Source organism: Osmia bicornis, chromosome 14 (genome assembly GCF_907164935.1).
Source record: "Osmia bicornis bicornis chromosome 14, iOsmBic2.1, whole genome shotgun sequence".
Classification (NCBI taxonomy): domain Eukaryota; kingdom Metazoa; phylum Arthropoda; class Insecta; order Hymenoptera; family Megachilidae; genus Osmia; species Osmia bicornis.
In genome coordinates this window covers 7,240,560-7,256,697 of record NC_060229.1, presented here as the reverse complement: position 1 = coordinate 7,256,697, position 16,138 = coordinate 7,240,560, and the positions used below count along the sequence as shown (strand labels likewise).

General features: G+C 32.2%; 1 protein-coding gene across 2 annotated transcripts in view; it reads right to left on the bottom strand.

Annotated features, from left to right (window-relative positions):
* LOC114880482 (pyruvate carboxylase, mitochondrial) overlaps nt 1–14,788 on the bottom strand; it is a 114,133-nt gene extending 99,345 nt beyond the window's left edge. For both annotated transcript variants that reach the window (XM_029196515.1, XM_029196518.1), the window contains exon 1: nt 14,647–14,788. The gene's annotated coding sequence lies outside the window, so the exon portion shown is untranslated. The remainder of the gene's footprint in view (nt 1–14,646) is intronic.
* Nucleotides 14,789–16,138: the final 1,350 nt, after the last annotated feature.

Sequence of the window (16,138 nt, the reverse complement as noted above, 5' to 3'; positions counted from 1 at the left end):
TTACTGATATTAGCCTTCATATGAACATTTATTTTATAAAAAAAATTTGTTAAATGACAACATATTTTATTCTCACTCTTCAATTGAAAATACGAACAGGGTAAACTGTACAATAATTGGAACCTCAATCTAAAAATCGGCTTCGAACGGTCAAATATATCTAGTGAATTTCTATTTTACATTAAAAAAATATTGAGTTCGAGAGATAGCAAAATCAAACGAAACAATTATTTTAGTTAAAAATCTGTAATTATAGAATCTATTATAAAAAGTACAATATATTGCACAGTAATTATGAAATGTAAAGGTAGCAAAGATTAATCATTGATACACTCGCCTCGGTTGTTGAAATTTTGTGTAACTGATACATAATAAGTTTATGATAATTTGTCAAACAAAATATGAAATGTTAAAACAAATGTCACTAAATACGTCCCACTGATCGTAAATAAAAATTTATTGTTATAAATTGTTAATAAAATTCCATGTCAATAATTCATACAGTACCAATATTAGTTTAGCTTACCCTATAAGTATACTACGTTTAAAGAACTTTATTAATAGATTTAAAGTTAAGAACCATGGACTTCGCAATTAAATTTTCATATTCTCCGATCATTATTTTCCTCTGTACTTAAATTCTTAAAGGGGAGATTATAATAAAAAATGAGTTACGATGCTTCTTTATCGTGTTACCGTTGTTTTTAATTTCATGTCGCTATTACAAGTCCATTAAATGATATTCGATATGCTAGAAAGCGACATCGAACTCTTTTATTAAAAGCATCGTTCGACTAGGAACAACTGATCCGTCAGTTTTATGATCGTTTAAGATGAAAACTGAGCCAGCCAAAGCCTGAAATTTTCTAGAACAGCCGAAAAAGGGCGTTAGCCGAATCAATATATCCGACAGGGAAGTACCCTAGTTGGCTCTTAAAGAGCAAAATGAACATTCTTGTTTAACAACCTTGATCTTAAAACGGCAATTTGTATGTCATGAATTTACATTTACTTACTGAGTATTAATATAGTATGTTACAAATTATACAAAAATAGAACAACTGTGGATAATTTTGCTTAAAGAATGGAATAATATGCCTAGGAAAATCATAAAAGGTATTAATTGGATGGACATGTCGATGAAAAAAAAAGTTAAACATTTTATGTATATTCTGAGATTTTTGGTAAAGGTCTTTTTTAGATTGAACATTAACCCTCGGACGGCGGACCCTGGAGAAAGCCCTAATTTTATTTTAATTTTGTATTTCATATTATTTCCATTTCCTAAATTTTTAAAGTATTAAAAATTATTTTTAAATTATACTTACAACATATAAAACCCTTTCATTTAAAAATTATCCATTTAACTTTATGTTGAAACCTTTATACACGGTTTGTAAGTTTGTGTGACAATTGATTTTGCTCTGCTGTTCAAGGGTTAAAAATGTAACAAGATTTGATGACAAGAGTGCCATAACAAACTATTTATTCTACACTAATTTTAAGCTTACTGTTTGCTAAAAATGCCTATACATATAAATGTTTCATCAATATTCTTAATACAAAACCGCTGGTTGTTCTTTTATGTTTTTTCTTTTTGTTCTTTCTCATTTGATATTAAAAGAAAAATTCTTTTAAATTATTTTAGATGCTATTAGGAATTAGAAATTATGCAAAAGTCAGTAGGAGTGACGACCCATGTCCGAATCGATCTTGAGACCTCCTGCGGGGAAACTGATAATGAGAAACTCTGAATAATCCTTGTCTCTCTTACATAGAAAGACAGTCGAACAATCGTGTTGGCATAAAATGGCTCAATTTAGAGGCGAAGAATATTTTCTCATAATTCTTTTTCTAAAATATTCGGTTTATGCATAAATTATGCGTTTCTTCCCAAATTGTAACTAAAAAACGTGAATTATTTTTCCTTGTTTCATTACTATGTATTTCGTTAAAGGTACACTTGCGATCGAATCAAGTTCCGCAGGAAAGATGGTAATGACCCGAACTTTCGTCTTTCCCCTTAGGCGTCCCTAAGGAAAATGACGATGGAGGGTTGAAGGTCCCTTAGGCCTCTATACAAGATATGTAGAGGAAAGCAGGGCGTCATAACTACTACGGGTGAATTGATATTACCTTCGTTTAAAAACATGAATTTTACAATAAAACAACAAATTAAATTAATTGCTTTTAGTTTAAAAATTATATTAAACAGTAAACATGTTTAGCTCCAAAAAATTAAAATTAATATTTTTCTCCTTAATTAGAAAATATCAAATCAAACCTAAATTTAATTGTTATGGATAAGAAACGAAAGTTAAACAAATTTCTTCGTTTCTATCACATAGGGTAACTCGATGTTACATGCCACCTTGGGTAATATGCCACTATCAAAGCCTTTTGAACTTTTTGTTTTACTATTAAACTATAAGAGTCAGACATTTGTAATTATTAGTCAATAAACATAATTAGTCATACTATTATATAGTTTTATCTTTTCCCCTGTAACTACTTATACTTGCAAGATATTACGTATCAAAGTTAACTGTGTCATATTACACCTAGTTGTCCTACTCAGGGCCGGCGCGGCTTTAGGGGGATGCGCGGTCGGGCAATCGTCCAGGGCAGGCCTGTCCAAGTAGGGGAAATTACTCCTGGAACACATGTTTTTGGTCCCCTTCCAACGCTGCTCCTTCAAGTAAGGTGGGACGGTTCCGACTGCCATCTCTCCGAGGAGACAATACCGCCGCTAGGAAAGACGGAGAGACGGTAGTCGGAACCGTCCCATCTTACTTGAAGGAGCAGCGGTGGAAAGGGAAACAAAGCATGTGTTCCAGGAGTGGATTCCCCTACTTGGACAGGCCTGGTCCAAGGCGTTAGATCTGTAGGGGCGCCGCAGCCCGGTGCCCCTAGTATGCGAATATACCGATATTTTCTCATTGTCTCTTCTCTCTATCTACATCTCATATGTAATATTACATAAATATATGCTATATATGCTGCGACATTTATATCTACATCTTCCCTGACGCGTATTTTAGCCCCTGAATGGGCGCCACGATAATCTTGCCCGGGGCGCTAATATTGCTAAAACCGGTCCTGATCCTACTGAATCAATTTTCCAAGTCTTACAATTAGCCATTGTTTAATTTCAATTATAGAAGAAAGGCAGTTAGGGCGTGATGAACACTGCGATTGGGACGGTATGGCCATTGATTTCGATGGTCAACGATTCCGTTTGCCTGTGTAAAATCCGGCAAAATCTTAACCTCAAAAAACACGCTGTAGTATTAAAGGTTCAACAACTAAAAAATTGATCAAACCCTGTTATTATTATTTATGTCATCAAATTTACTTCTAAGATTATTCATTATTAAAGAAACACTAAAAATTATAATTAGAAGCCATTGTGGGCATAACGCCCGTCGTAGTAGCCATGTAGCATAATGGTCAGAAATGACATTTTTTACATCGTCATTAAAACTACGAAATTAATGAGATTATTTAGAAAGGACAAGTTGAAATAAAATAGATTAAGAATTGTAGATTGTTTATACGTCGTTTTCTTCATTTTTGATTGTTAGATTACTTGAAAGGATAAATAACATTGACAGTGGCCATAACATCCCGCCTTCCCCTATAGGTTTGTGGCTGCCAACCACTTGCGTATAAACGTTTACGCGGGAAAATTCGAATTGATATTTATTCATTACTCATATTTGTCAGTTATGCGCTAAATTTTATAATAATTATATTATCTTTCTATATTACTTTTAATAGTAACATTATAAAAGCTATGATTTTGAAAATTTCTGTTTCCCTAATATCGCCCTTTTTCTTAGGGAAGCCTGATTCGATCGTGAGTGTACTAGTGTAAACGTGTGTATACATTCCTGTAAACTCTTAACAATTACATTTTCAAAAGTGATAGTAAAATTATACAAATACAGATAACTGTAGGAACGTAATCATAGTAATTATCTCTTTACTAGGGATTTTCTTGTCTGCTTTGTATTTGAGCTAAATGTTCTGTTTTATACGATCTACAAAATCTGTAACTAATTAATTACATAACTCAAAATTAATGAGAAAGATAAGAAAAATATTTTCACCCAGTTTTCCTGTATAAAATTACCATATTAAACGTTACAATATTTTCTTAATGTCTCTTAACGATTGTACAATTTTCTATCATGCTTAATAACTGCTCAAAGACTTGTAACCAGTAATGTGAGTCATTCACGGTGGCAAGGTTAAACGTAAAATATCGTTTGCAGTATCAAAACGTCAATTAACTTTATCACTGTAACTAACTATCAGAGGAACGTTAATCGCATAGATGAACGTATTAGAGGGATTAAAAATATTACGCAAAGCGACTTACAATAGTGTGTTTCGTGAAAAAGTAAGAACAAATTAAACTTCCGGCTTGATAGATATTAAAAATGTAAACACAAGGAAATGATCTCAACATATGTCTATCGGAAAGGTCAAAGCTTCTCTTCCTTTTAAAAGAACTACCAACTGCTCCATAAATGTTTAAAATTTAACAGGATTTTTAAAACACTTCTTCCATCTGCGTTTTGAGCATTCCAAGTTCTAACATGTTTTAGGTACATTTGATTTCCAAAAGTTTTATGTTTAGTATGTTTAGCATAGAACACCACAAACCCTTTGCACTCTTATGGCAAGTTGTACTGCCATGCCCTGATAAGCATAACAATTACTTGGATTGAACTGTCAACACATAGCCGATACGTTTGAGGTGCAAGAAATTATGGTATCACAAATGAATACAGTTTATTAGAATGAATAATAAAAATTGTACTCAATAGGATACTGAATTTACACCAAGGTAGCTCGCGGAATCAAGGTTCTTCACTCTTCGAAAGTCAACTTTAATATTTTAGGATGCCGACGCAAAAAATGATGGCGTTTCGTCTCGGAAACCGTCCATTAAAACTCGTCAGTGGGGCTGACGTGGGCGGTCCCTGCCCCAGACGTCTGGGTTCTACATTGTCAGATGTATATCGACGAGGCCCGTGATGGAGCGCTTGCGAGAAAGAATGGAGTGTTACTTGCGCGACACCTTGCGGTTATCACGGAAAAGAGGCCCAGAGCCTCGGGGCGCCATATGCTCCGCTTATAACCTCCACAATATTAAAAACTTCGGGTAGATCTAATTTACGGTAAATATTTAGAATAAGGGAGCCACCTCCGATTTCGATCACCCTGAAATATGTTGTCAAGGTCGTCATTCTGAACAACTTTTTCCTACACATATAATAGTCGGACTCTTTTAGTTTTCGAGATATTTGAAAGAATAACGCGCTTTACTGCCAATATTTCCAAGAGTGAATAAATTGCAACTAGGATCCTCTCTATTGTTTTGGGGGGCGAAGCCCCCCAAACACTCCCGCCCCCACGACGACAATAATCCCAAACCCCTTTGGGACGAACTTAATTACTTCGAAAACACATGTGGGGATTAATGAACAGATAGTATACAGGGTGAAGAAAAAGTCCGGGACCGGTGAAATATCTCGAAAACAAGACATTTTAGGAAAAAATATTTAATACACAAATTGTAGGGTGTCAATAGATGCATCAAACGGTGGTACGTACTTGACCTTGAGCGTAAGTATGGAGGAGCTATCCAGGTCAAGTTAAAAATTTTAAATGGAAACACCTGCTTTTTATTTAATATTCTTGTAGCTGACATCGAGAGCTTTTCAAAACACTTCCATGAGCTTCTTTCGGTTGAGTACTTTTCGAGATATGAGTCGATAAAGTTCAAGTACTGTCGGCAATAGTAGTACAGTCTAATGCTAAATGTCAAGTTCACTGATAACTTTGGACATTGAGTCAACGACTTTAGTAAGAAACATAAATAAGATATATGTATATATACACACAAGGCACTCTATTGAACGCAAAATGCTTGTCGAAAATTTATGTAGCCTTAAGATAACTATTTTCTCGAATATCTCGAAAACTAAAAGAGTCCGACTAATATATATATAGGAAAAAGTTGTTCAGAATAACGCCCTTGACAACATATTTCAAGGTGATCGAAATCGGAGGTGGCTCCCTTATTCTAAATATTTACCCAAAATTCTATTATTTAATTTAGACGCTCCAATTTTAATATAACGATCTGTTCGCATTAAAAAAAAAATAAAACCAATATAACGCCCTTTCAAAAGGCAGACTAAACGTTAGTGATGCTCAACCTAAAAATCGTGGCGGCCCGGTACAACGTGTTCCCTTGTAGGTCGGTTAGGTTGAATATCATTAACGTTCAACCTGGCTTTGTCTTTTGAAGGAGCGTTATATTGGTTTCATTCTTTTTTTTAACCATATTGTGCCAATCCGACATTCTTGAAACTTATACGGATATTAGATAAGTAATAAAGGGTTGTTCCTAATTTTTTCGGTGGGTGTCACTCAAGGGGTTGTTTATAAAAATCACCCTCAAAAATGTATTTATTAATTTTCAACCCTTAATCATCGGATAAAAATTTTGAGTACAGCTACTTAGTACCTACTATTTGCACTTAAATGTGTTCAAAGTTTTCGAGAAATGAAATACATAGTAAAGTTTAGGGTTGCTACCCTCATATCTCCCTTACCAGGGAGGAGAGGGGGCTAAAATTGCTCACAGTTGTTCTTTACTAGGGCCGATTCACTATGCTTATACGGCTAGATCCTTTAGATCAGGGATGGCTAACATTTTCAGCAAGCGGGCCAAATTTCAGAAATAATATTTCCTGCTGGGCCATGCACCTCATTTTTTTTTGTTAGTTAAAGTAAACAAGCAAGCGTGGTACAGCTTCGACCACATCGTCGCTCATGATGTAATATTCTTTTGGTGATATGTACAATAAAATTAACATTTATGTTCATTTGACCTAGCTCCGCGGGCTTCGTGCTGGCCACCCCTGCTTTAGATCGTTACCAGAATCAATTAATGCTAACAACTTACAATACTCAATCTGCACATCCTTAACACGTTTCTTCCGTGATTCCTCTGATGTAGGTACTATTCACATCTTTTACAGACGTTTTCACACCGCTACAGAATTAACGTAATTTATTTGTAAAACAGTACCATAAATTTAGTATAATTTTGAGGAAAAAAATTAATATATCGCCTTTTCAAGAAAAACAGACATCTATAGTAATAACTTACTAAAAAAAAAGTAGGAACGTATAATTATAATATAATATATTGTCTGGGTACTACAACTAAATAAAAATCTCTTTTATAGTATCCTTAGAGCATCCGATTTCTCTTTGGAAATTAAATACATACGAAATTTTGAAATGAGAAAACGTGCAAAAGAAATCTCAGAATATTTGTTAAAAAATTACTAATAATTTCAAGTCTAACGACAGAAGAAACATCAAACTTCAGAAAGAAGATTATTTTTGTAAATTATCCACTGTCAATATTGTTTTGATAACTTTGAAATTAAATACTGGTTGAAATTAAACACATTGGTGGAATTGTGCACATCTATCTTGTTTCAAATCGTCAGCTCTAAATGCGTAATAAATGAACATAAAATAATTTATTTATCCTTGCTTGCGAAACACGCCACTGTACGATTGTGAGAAAAAGACCGTGAAGAACGATGCATGCATAAATACACACTCGACAGATCCACGTGCTTTCGACGCCGCATTGATACGTCAATTTAATGCGTTCCTGCTTATTTATTGCACGAATTGCAGTTGCATCAGAGACGTGCCGCGATGCGTCGTGACTATTTAACCAACTTGATTAAACATCCGTGACTGTTCTTAATAATTTTTCGTTATCAAAGTTACGTAAAATTTTGTATCGTCGAATAACAAAAAGGAAATCAAATTTATCTTTATTGTTGTATTTGTTTTTACTGCTTGATTTTAAGTTCCTGAATTTTCAATTGTAATTAACTAACAAGAACATTAATAATTTACAATTAGTGCAAAGCACTAAATTAAGGCGGCGCGATATAGCGGTTACGTAACAAAGCATAACTTATAGCGTAACTCAAAGGGGGGATTTTGACCTCCTATTTCAGGTGGAAGGAGTGGTCCTAGAGGTCTGAAAATTTGTTACTTGCTTCCGGTTATCGACCCTTCTGCGTTCAATGGTCAAGGTCCCAAGTCGATACCTCTTACCGTTTGGCCGCTACGGAGAGGGATAGACAGACAGACATTCATGACAATTGCAATGGTAATTGCGGCCCGCCTGGGGAGGGACGGCCACGCTGCCAAAAATGATTGTAGTCAACTATAAAATGGTGACGAATATACCTTTACTTAATAATGTATAACAACAAAATCCTGTACATTTATTCCAAAAAGTAAGTTAAATAAAAGATGAAATGAAAAATGGTAATTTTCTTGTTTTAAATGTGATTAAAATGTACAACGAGATAGAATGATAATTTCTTGCTCTATAATTTTATATCTAATTTCACTAATAACTAATACGTGTAGATGTTCATCAAAAAGTACTGACAATCTTATTATATTTATATTTATAATTTACAATTAAAGTCCACATATATTTGATTGCATTTACAATACAATTTGAGAAGATTTGCAAAATTTCATTATTTATAGCTAATAATAATTTGAACATACAAATTCTAATACTACATAATTTTATTTTTAGAGCAAATTTCGAATTTACTCTGTAACTACCCTCCCGATTGAGACAGAGGGTTGAAAGTTTGTACAATGTACAAGGAGCACAATGTTTTCTTTTGGTATTTTGCTAAAAGGTGCATTGCTAGATACAACTGATTAAAGGGCACTTTTGACCATTTTATCTTGTTATACTCTTTTGTGTAAATTAAGTTTTTAAATACTGGCCAAGGACAACACGAATACTCCATTTTCAAGTGTTTATATCTCCAAAACTAAATACAAATCGTAAAATAGTGAGCGAATTTTTTATTTGTTTTTGAATCGAGAATCTACACTTTCCGGATTGAATACTATTTTTAGAATACCTTCGGGAGTTCAATAGATTTTTTTGCGTATCATTGTTTCTTTTAACTTATGTTTTGTGTAAATTAATGCAAATAAAGTATTATGCTACTTTCCACCTGTCTTTGTTTGCTCTATCGATAAACTGTGAGCGTCAGAAGAATACACTTTGAAGTCGGCATTGAACATACATAACCGCGGACAAGAAACATGTGCCGTCAACTATTATTGACACAAGCTTTATCATATTACACTTAATTACACAAATGTGTAGTTTTACTTTCGTATGCACCGGGCAGAATATTTCTGACGTACGATAATTGTAAACAACCCATTACTTTGTATTGTAATGAATTCGAAACCAGAATAGTTATACACTGTAGCATAAGTCTTCATATAAATTATTTAAATTAACTAGCTTCATTTTTGAACGTAGATGTTCAGGTATACAGATTCAATATTAGTACGATATACAAAAAATTAAATATTTAATTTGCAAATTAAGGCTGCAGTATTATTGCTTGCTCGATATTATTAGAAATAAAAAATTATAAACTGATTATAATGAGCAGAATTATTGCTTCTTTTACTTTAAATTAATTACTCTGTGCAAGGTTAAGAATGTTCTGTCCCAAAGGGTTAATCGTTTAAATGCTTTAAATAATTAGAAATATTTAAGGTGTAGCGATTACCCCTAAGCAGAATAGAAACGTGCCTGAAAAGAGGGGCCACCATAGAGATGTTTATTATTACTACATGAAATAAATAAATCTGCTGGCTTTGACTTCTAAATTTAATTAAAATAAACAGGGTATTTTGTTTAAAACATATTTTTAGTATTATAACAAATATAAAAGATATTTAGGTGGCTTGTTTTAAGCGAAAAACCCTGTATGCATAAGAAGGGCTCGGCTTTCGTTTCTGTGCCCAGGGCCCGAAAAGCTTTAGACGTCGCCTTGTTAAAGTGTTAGAAACACGTTTAGTTATAATAGCTATCTAGGTACTTTATTTCTATTAGGATAATATGAACATAATATTAATGTAGAAATGATGAAAATACTAATTACTGCGATATAAAAATTACGAAAGCAGCACATTAAAATGTGGAGAATATGTTAACGAAAGGCTTTAATTATTATTAATCATTTTGGTGAAGTTACTAGTAAATCATTGTTATCCTATCTGTTATCATATATTCAGAGTGTTCCACTTAAATTGAACCATGCAACCATGAACACAAGATATGTACTGCACTTATCGCCTTCAAATGCAATATGCACTATGCAATATAATAGTTCTTACAAACTATTTAATTAAAAAATGTAAATATGAAACTTTGAACATTATCAAGTTTAACTGTAACTGTATTTTGCAGAAATATGATCATGACGTGGTTCACTTCAAATGAAACACCCTGTATACATAGCTACTTTTGTAGAAAATGGAAAAAAGATTGTACTCCTTTCAACAATTCTAATAATTCTTTTTATGAAATGGTAGCAGATATCCTATAACTTTTGAACTGGAATGTATGTATGTGTCGAAGATATACGGGGCATTTTTTCATTATTATTTATGAATTATGCTGCAAAATAAAACGCAGCAGTATTGCAGATTATGAAAAACTTTTCGTGGAAATAAATAAACAATCAATAAAAGCTATGAAAGATACTTTTTAATGAATGGTATAAATTAATAAGTACAATTATTATTACAGTTAAAGTGTACTATCAGTAACTAAAGAGGAACCAGAGTGAACCAAGCACGCCCCCCATTCCCCACCCAAAATGTGGACTGGCCCCCTCATCATTTTAAGATTCTAAGGTTTTAAGAATAAAAAATTCTAGAATTCCGAAAATGTTAAGATTTTGAAGTTTAACAATTCTAAATTTAAAAAATTCTTAGATTCATAAATTGAGAAATTAAAAAATTTCGAAGAGACCTGGCCCGCCCTAAAAAAATCCTAGTTACGCCAATGCACATATTGTGATGGATTTAGTCGGAAGTATGATAAGAATATGCATAAGTAACAATGTCATTAAAAGCGGTGATTAGGTAATAGAACCAACATTTTAACGATATTAACAATCACATTTATTAATTTATAATATCTACTAATTGTTGGATTAACGAAAGAACTGCTGATATTGGGGTTCATTTGTTTTTACTATAAACAAATTTTCTTACAATTAAAAATATTCTGAAAAGTATCTTAATTCAACTTTCTCGAACACAAAGCTAGAGACAAAAACAATTTTGTTTTACACTTTCGACTTATTTTTGTCATGTAAAATCATTCTATTCCTGGTTTTACCATCAATATTACGATACCCTGTATATATTGCTCTTGAAAACAAAAGAAAAATTCATATGTAACTGTATCAATATGTATAGGTTGATAATGATCAATGCTTCAATAAGTGTTAATTTTGAAAATGGTACAAGTCTATTTAAAAAATATATATATAAATTGCTCATAAATAAACAGATCACATTTAAGTATATTTCAATGTTTCGATTTCTTAGTTAAAAAAAAAAAAATTAAACACCACTTTCAAAAGAAACAGTCTATATTTCAGTTTTTTAATGATTTTATATGTTAAAAGAAACTATTTTAATTTTTGTAGGTTTAAGAATACTGAATGAGGAAAAGAATCTATACGATAAAACACAATGTATATACTAACAATAAGATAAAAGTTCATTCGACTTCAAATAGACCCTGACAATGAGTCAACCACTGGTGTATCAGGTGTTATGCAGCGCGGGCGCTAAGCAATCCGTCCTTCGGATATACAGGGTGTCCCAAAAACATCTTACAACCCGAAAATCATAGATCCCTCTTCCGAAGGCAAATGCAAAATTCCTTTACTATTTTGTAAAATGATAGAGGTATTTTCCATTGGTAGAGGTAATTTCCACAAATTTTTATATGTAACAATTAAAAATTAATTAATTCGGACGACAAATACACTTACAAATTCAGAAGAATGTAATACGTAAGTTTTTTAATTAAGCAACTTAAAATTCAATGTCAGCAAATAAGATTTTAATATTATTTTCAGTTAATTAGTTTTAATTAATCATTATTTATTTATTGATATATTAAAAAATTCTTAAAAAGAAAGAGTACTTACAAAAACTAAATAAAAGCTATACTAATTAACCATTTTATAAAATTAAATCACAACAGATGTATCACTATTATCTAATAATTGTAAATTTTTAAATATCTATTTTTTTCAGAATATCAAACAGATGACTGACAATGAGGTTATAATAATGATCGTTTTACAATTCAATGTTGATTGGTAATTAATAAAATTTAGTGTTAGTGAAAAAAGTGTTTTGATTGAAAAAAGAATAATAATTTTTATTAATTTGTTGAGTTATGATATATATTATAAATGTATGTAATGTGCAACAGATATTAGGTTCATTACTTTATTAATATCATTCATTCCATAAATTTATAATAGATATTACAACTTATGTAATTACCCTGATACTTAGCAAAATATTTTTGTATAATAATATCACTTACTGGAAGAACTTGTAACAGACACTACTATTTTTGGTATATACTTTGGTATATCATTTTTATTTATTTGCATGCGGGATTATATGTAAAGATTATTCAAACGTACGTAAGAGAGATAGAGATCAATAGATAGAGAGAGAAGCAGAGAGAGAGAGAGAGAAAGGAAGAGAATGAACGAGCAAAAATTCAAAAGAGAGGGGATGACAGAGAGAGGCGAAGGGTGGTGAAAGAGCAGATGCAAAGTGTTTCACGTTCCCTATCGACTTAAATTAACCAAAAGAGTTCCAATCAATGTGAAATACAGTTTACATTTCAAGGTGTAACCATCCAAAATTCGCTTTCTATTCACTCATATTTCATCGAATATTTAGTTACGTGCTTTCTTATTCTATCAAGCAAAACAGTTCTGTTATTTATCAACAATACATCTTTAATCATAACAAATATAATATGTGAATTGATGAAAAATTTTTGGTAGGTACAATATTATGTATAAATCATTATAAATTAACAAATAGATCAATAATACACGGTAGAAATTATTTTATATAAACACTATAATTCTTATGTAAATATTCATGAGATTATATATAAACAATAAATAAATAAAGGAGTAATATAATGTTACTAATATTACCGTCTATTTAATTTTATGGAAAATGTATGTAAATATAACAAAAGATAAGAAAACCATTATTTGTGTAAATGCAATAGTCATTATGCAACCAATTACTCAACAAATAATAGAAATAAAATTTTTAATATGATTTTATAGGAAATTAAAAAAAATTGACAATAATTTACGTATAAACTTAATTTAAAGAAAAAATATTTCATGTTTTTTATTACATATTATTATTTTTGCTAACACGTTAAATAAGTGCATACATTTAGTTTAACATAAAATCTAAATTCCTTGTCGAAGAAAAAAACACTGATATTCGAACAATATTAGACTTTTTATAAAGTGTCAAACATTACAGAAAAAAAAGTTATCGAAAGTAATAAAATCGCCCGGTAAATGACTATATAGATTAATTGCAAAATCGAACTAGATCAATAAGCATCGAAGACGTACAATCAATTTGTATTTGAAAAAAGGAAACCATGCCGCTGTGTGTAGCGAAACAGGTTATGTAAATAACTTGTAATACATCAAATGAACTCACATAAACATAGAACGACCTTATTGCTTTAAAAATGATTTAAACCTAATCTTCCAAAAATTCATTTAAACCTACTTTACGACTTAAATCCATTTATCGAATTATAACAAACATTTTATTAAACTTTAAAATGTTTATAAACAGTCTAACATGTGTATTACAGACATTAAAGACCTTCGCATACAATACGGAAAAACTTCATTTGAAAACAAAAAAAATACGAAAGTTACAGCTATTTTCAAGCTTAAATCAACATCGAGGATCATGATCTTCGACCCTACATCAAGACCTCGTCGATCAGCAACTATAGCGATCCGGCGCGATTATTACATAAACGTCCTAAACGTCATTCGGGGTAGATCGCTTGAATAGCGTTCGTAAACGTTTATTATTTTCAAGCGAACCTGTCTAATATCAATGAACACAATTCAAAGAATCTTCTTATTGCTTCTCGAAAAATTAAGAAAAAAATTGCTAATAACGAATCTCTTGCAAATATACGTTCACCAACGATTCGAAATTAATCTTAAGCATCTATAGTGATATTGGCACAGAACACGTTACAGTTACAGATGCACTGGTTCGAATTCAGTCGAGAAGCGTGTCGGTAACAATATGCCGAAAAAGCCAGTACGCGCGCGACCAATTGGCGCGTTCTAACGACGGGCATCGAATTAAGTAGCGAATTGAGGCTCGCGGTAACTGGTGGGTCAATTTTGCTGCGAAGACGGTACGACCACTTGCCCGAAGAATCATGAGAACACGAGCACGAATGAACAGTTTCAGGATTCTGGAGCAATTTCGTCCGTCACCGTGAATTATCAGTGATTAATTGACGTGCTGAAAAACCGCACGTGAACACACTCACCGCAATTTTTTACGTACGTACGTGACGCAACACAACGAAACAATGATAAAATATGACAAACTTCAGTCAGTAATTTTAGTACTTACACAGTGTCGCACGCCGGGGACAAGGTAGACCAGACCCCGTCCGGCTGAAGTCTAAGCCGCTGTGAAATCTTCGAGCGTCGAACTGCTCTCACTGGCACACGCATTCGACCTCTACGGAAATAGAGACAGGCGCGATTGGTGTACCAACCTGCGCCTGCTCATACCCCGATCTGCCTTCTCGGACGACCGATAGTTTCGCCATCTAGTGGCGTCCTACCGCGAAAACTTATCACTAGCTGGTCGCGCAATTACCTCTCGTGTACCATGCGAGTTTGCGAGACGAATATCAAAATGCGTCACATGTAATACTGTTCTTCCGATTACAAGATGTCTCACAGGACGGCACAGGACAAGAGGGCGTAGTACGCACACATCGACTGACCTCCTAGTTTTACACGAGCCTACTTAGTAGTGTGACCGCGTCGACCAATCATACGTTATTGAGGTGGGGCGCAACCAATCAGATTGCATTATTCACATGAATCTTCTTCTGATCGATGGACAGTATATGTATATGTAAGTAGATTCTTATTTTGAAAAGAACCGCTTTTTATAGAAGATAATAATTATGGATACATTAAAACACCAAGAACTTGGTTAGTGATAGTATATGAATTACTGTTTTCATTTTAATCTCAAATTTATATTAATACTAATGAAAATTAAGATAAATTTTTTTTAAACTGCATTCGTACTTATGTATAATAGCTTCTCTTTCTATTTTCAAATTGTTCGGTTGTTCAGTTTTACCGTTTTAATAGTGATATATAATTATTAGTTTATGAGGACTGTTAGAAACAAAAATTTATGCTCATAGCTAAATTAAATAATAACTTTCCTAATTTTTTGAAATTTATAAAACGTAAAGATATAAAAACAGATATGATTATTTAAAAAGGGGAAATACTTTTTTCAATTTGTTAACATTCTGTTAATTGCTAACTGCTACTTATTAGCAACAGAAACAAATATCTTTACCTAGTTATGGTATTTTACCAATCATTTAAATTTATTTAATGAATGTAACGACATTATCTCTAATTGTAAGATAGGGTTTTTGTTTACACTTTTTGTGATATAATTTCTACTTTTAATAATTTAATTAAAATATTAATCTATTGAGTGTAACAGAAGGAGATATTAGAATCATGGATGGTCCATAAGACCTCCCCCTTTTTTTAAACAAAAAGCCTTCGTAGCTACTGCATCTTAAAATTAGCACAAATTTTACGTTCGAACGCATATTACATTACTTTAAAATTTATTTTTTCAAAAAGAAAATTCATAAAAAGTTTATTGCAGCCCCTTTTTTTCATTCATAACCTGATTAATGTCTCTATTTAAATTATAAGTTGTATAAAAAGAAATCATTGTTGCAACGCTAAGCATGAGGATTATCTTTTAAAAGAACACATCTCACATTCAGAAATTTCAAAGAACTCTAATTATATAATTAATCACTTTATTATCTTTCTTGTAATGGTTATATTCG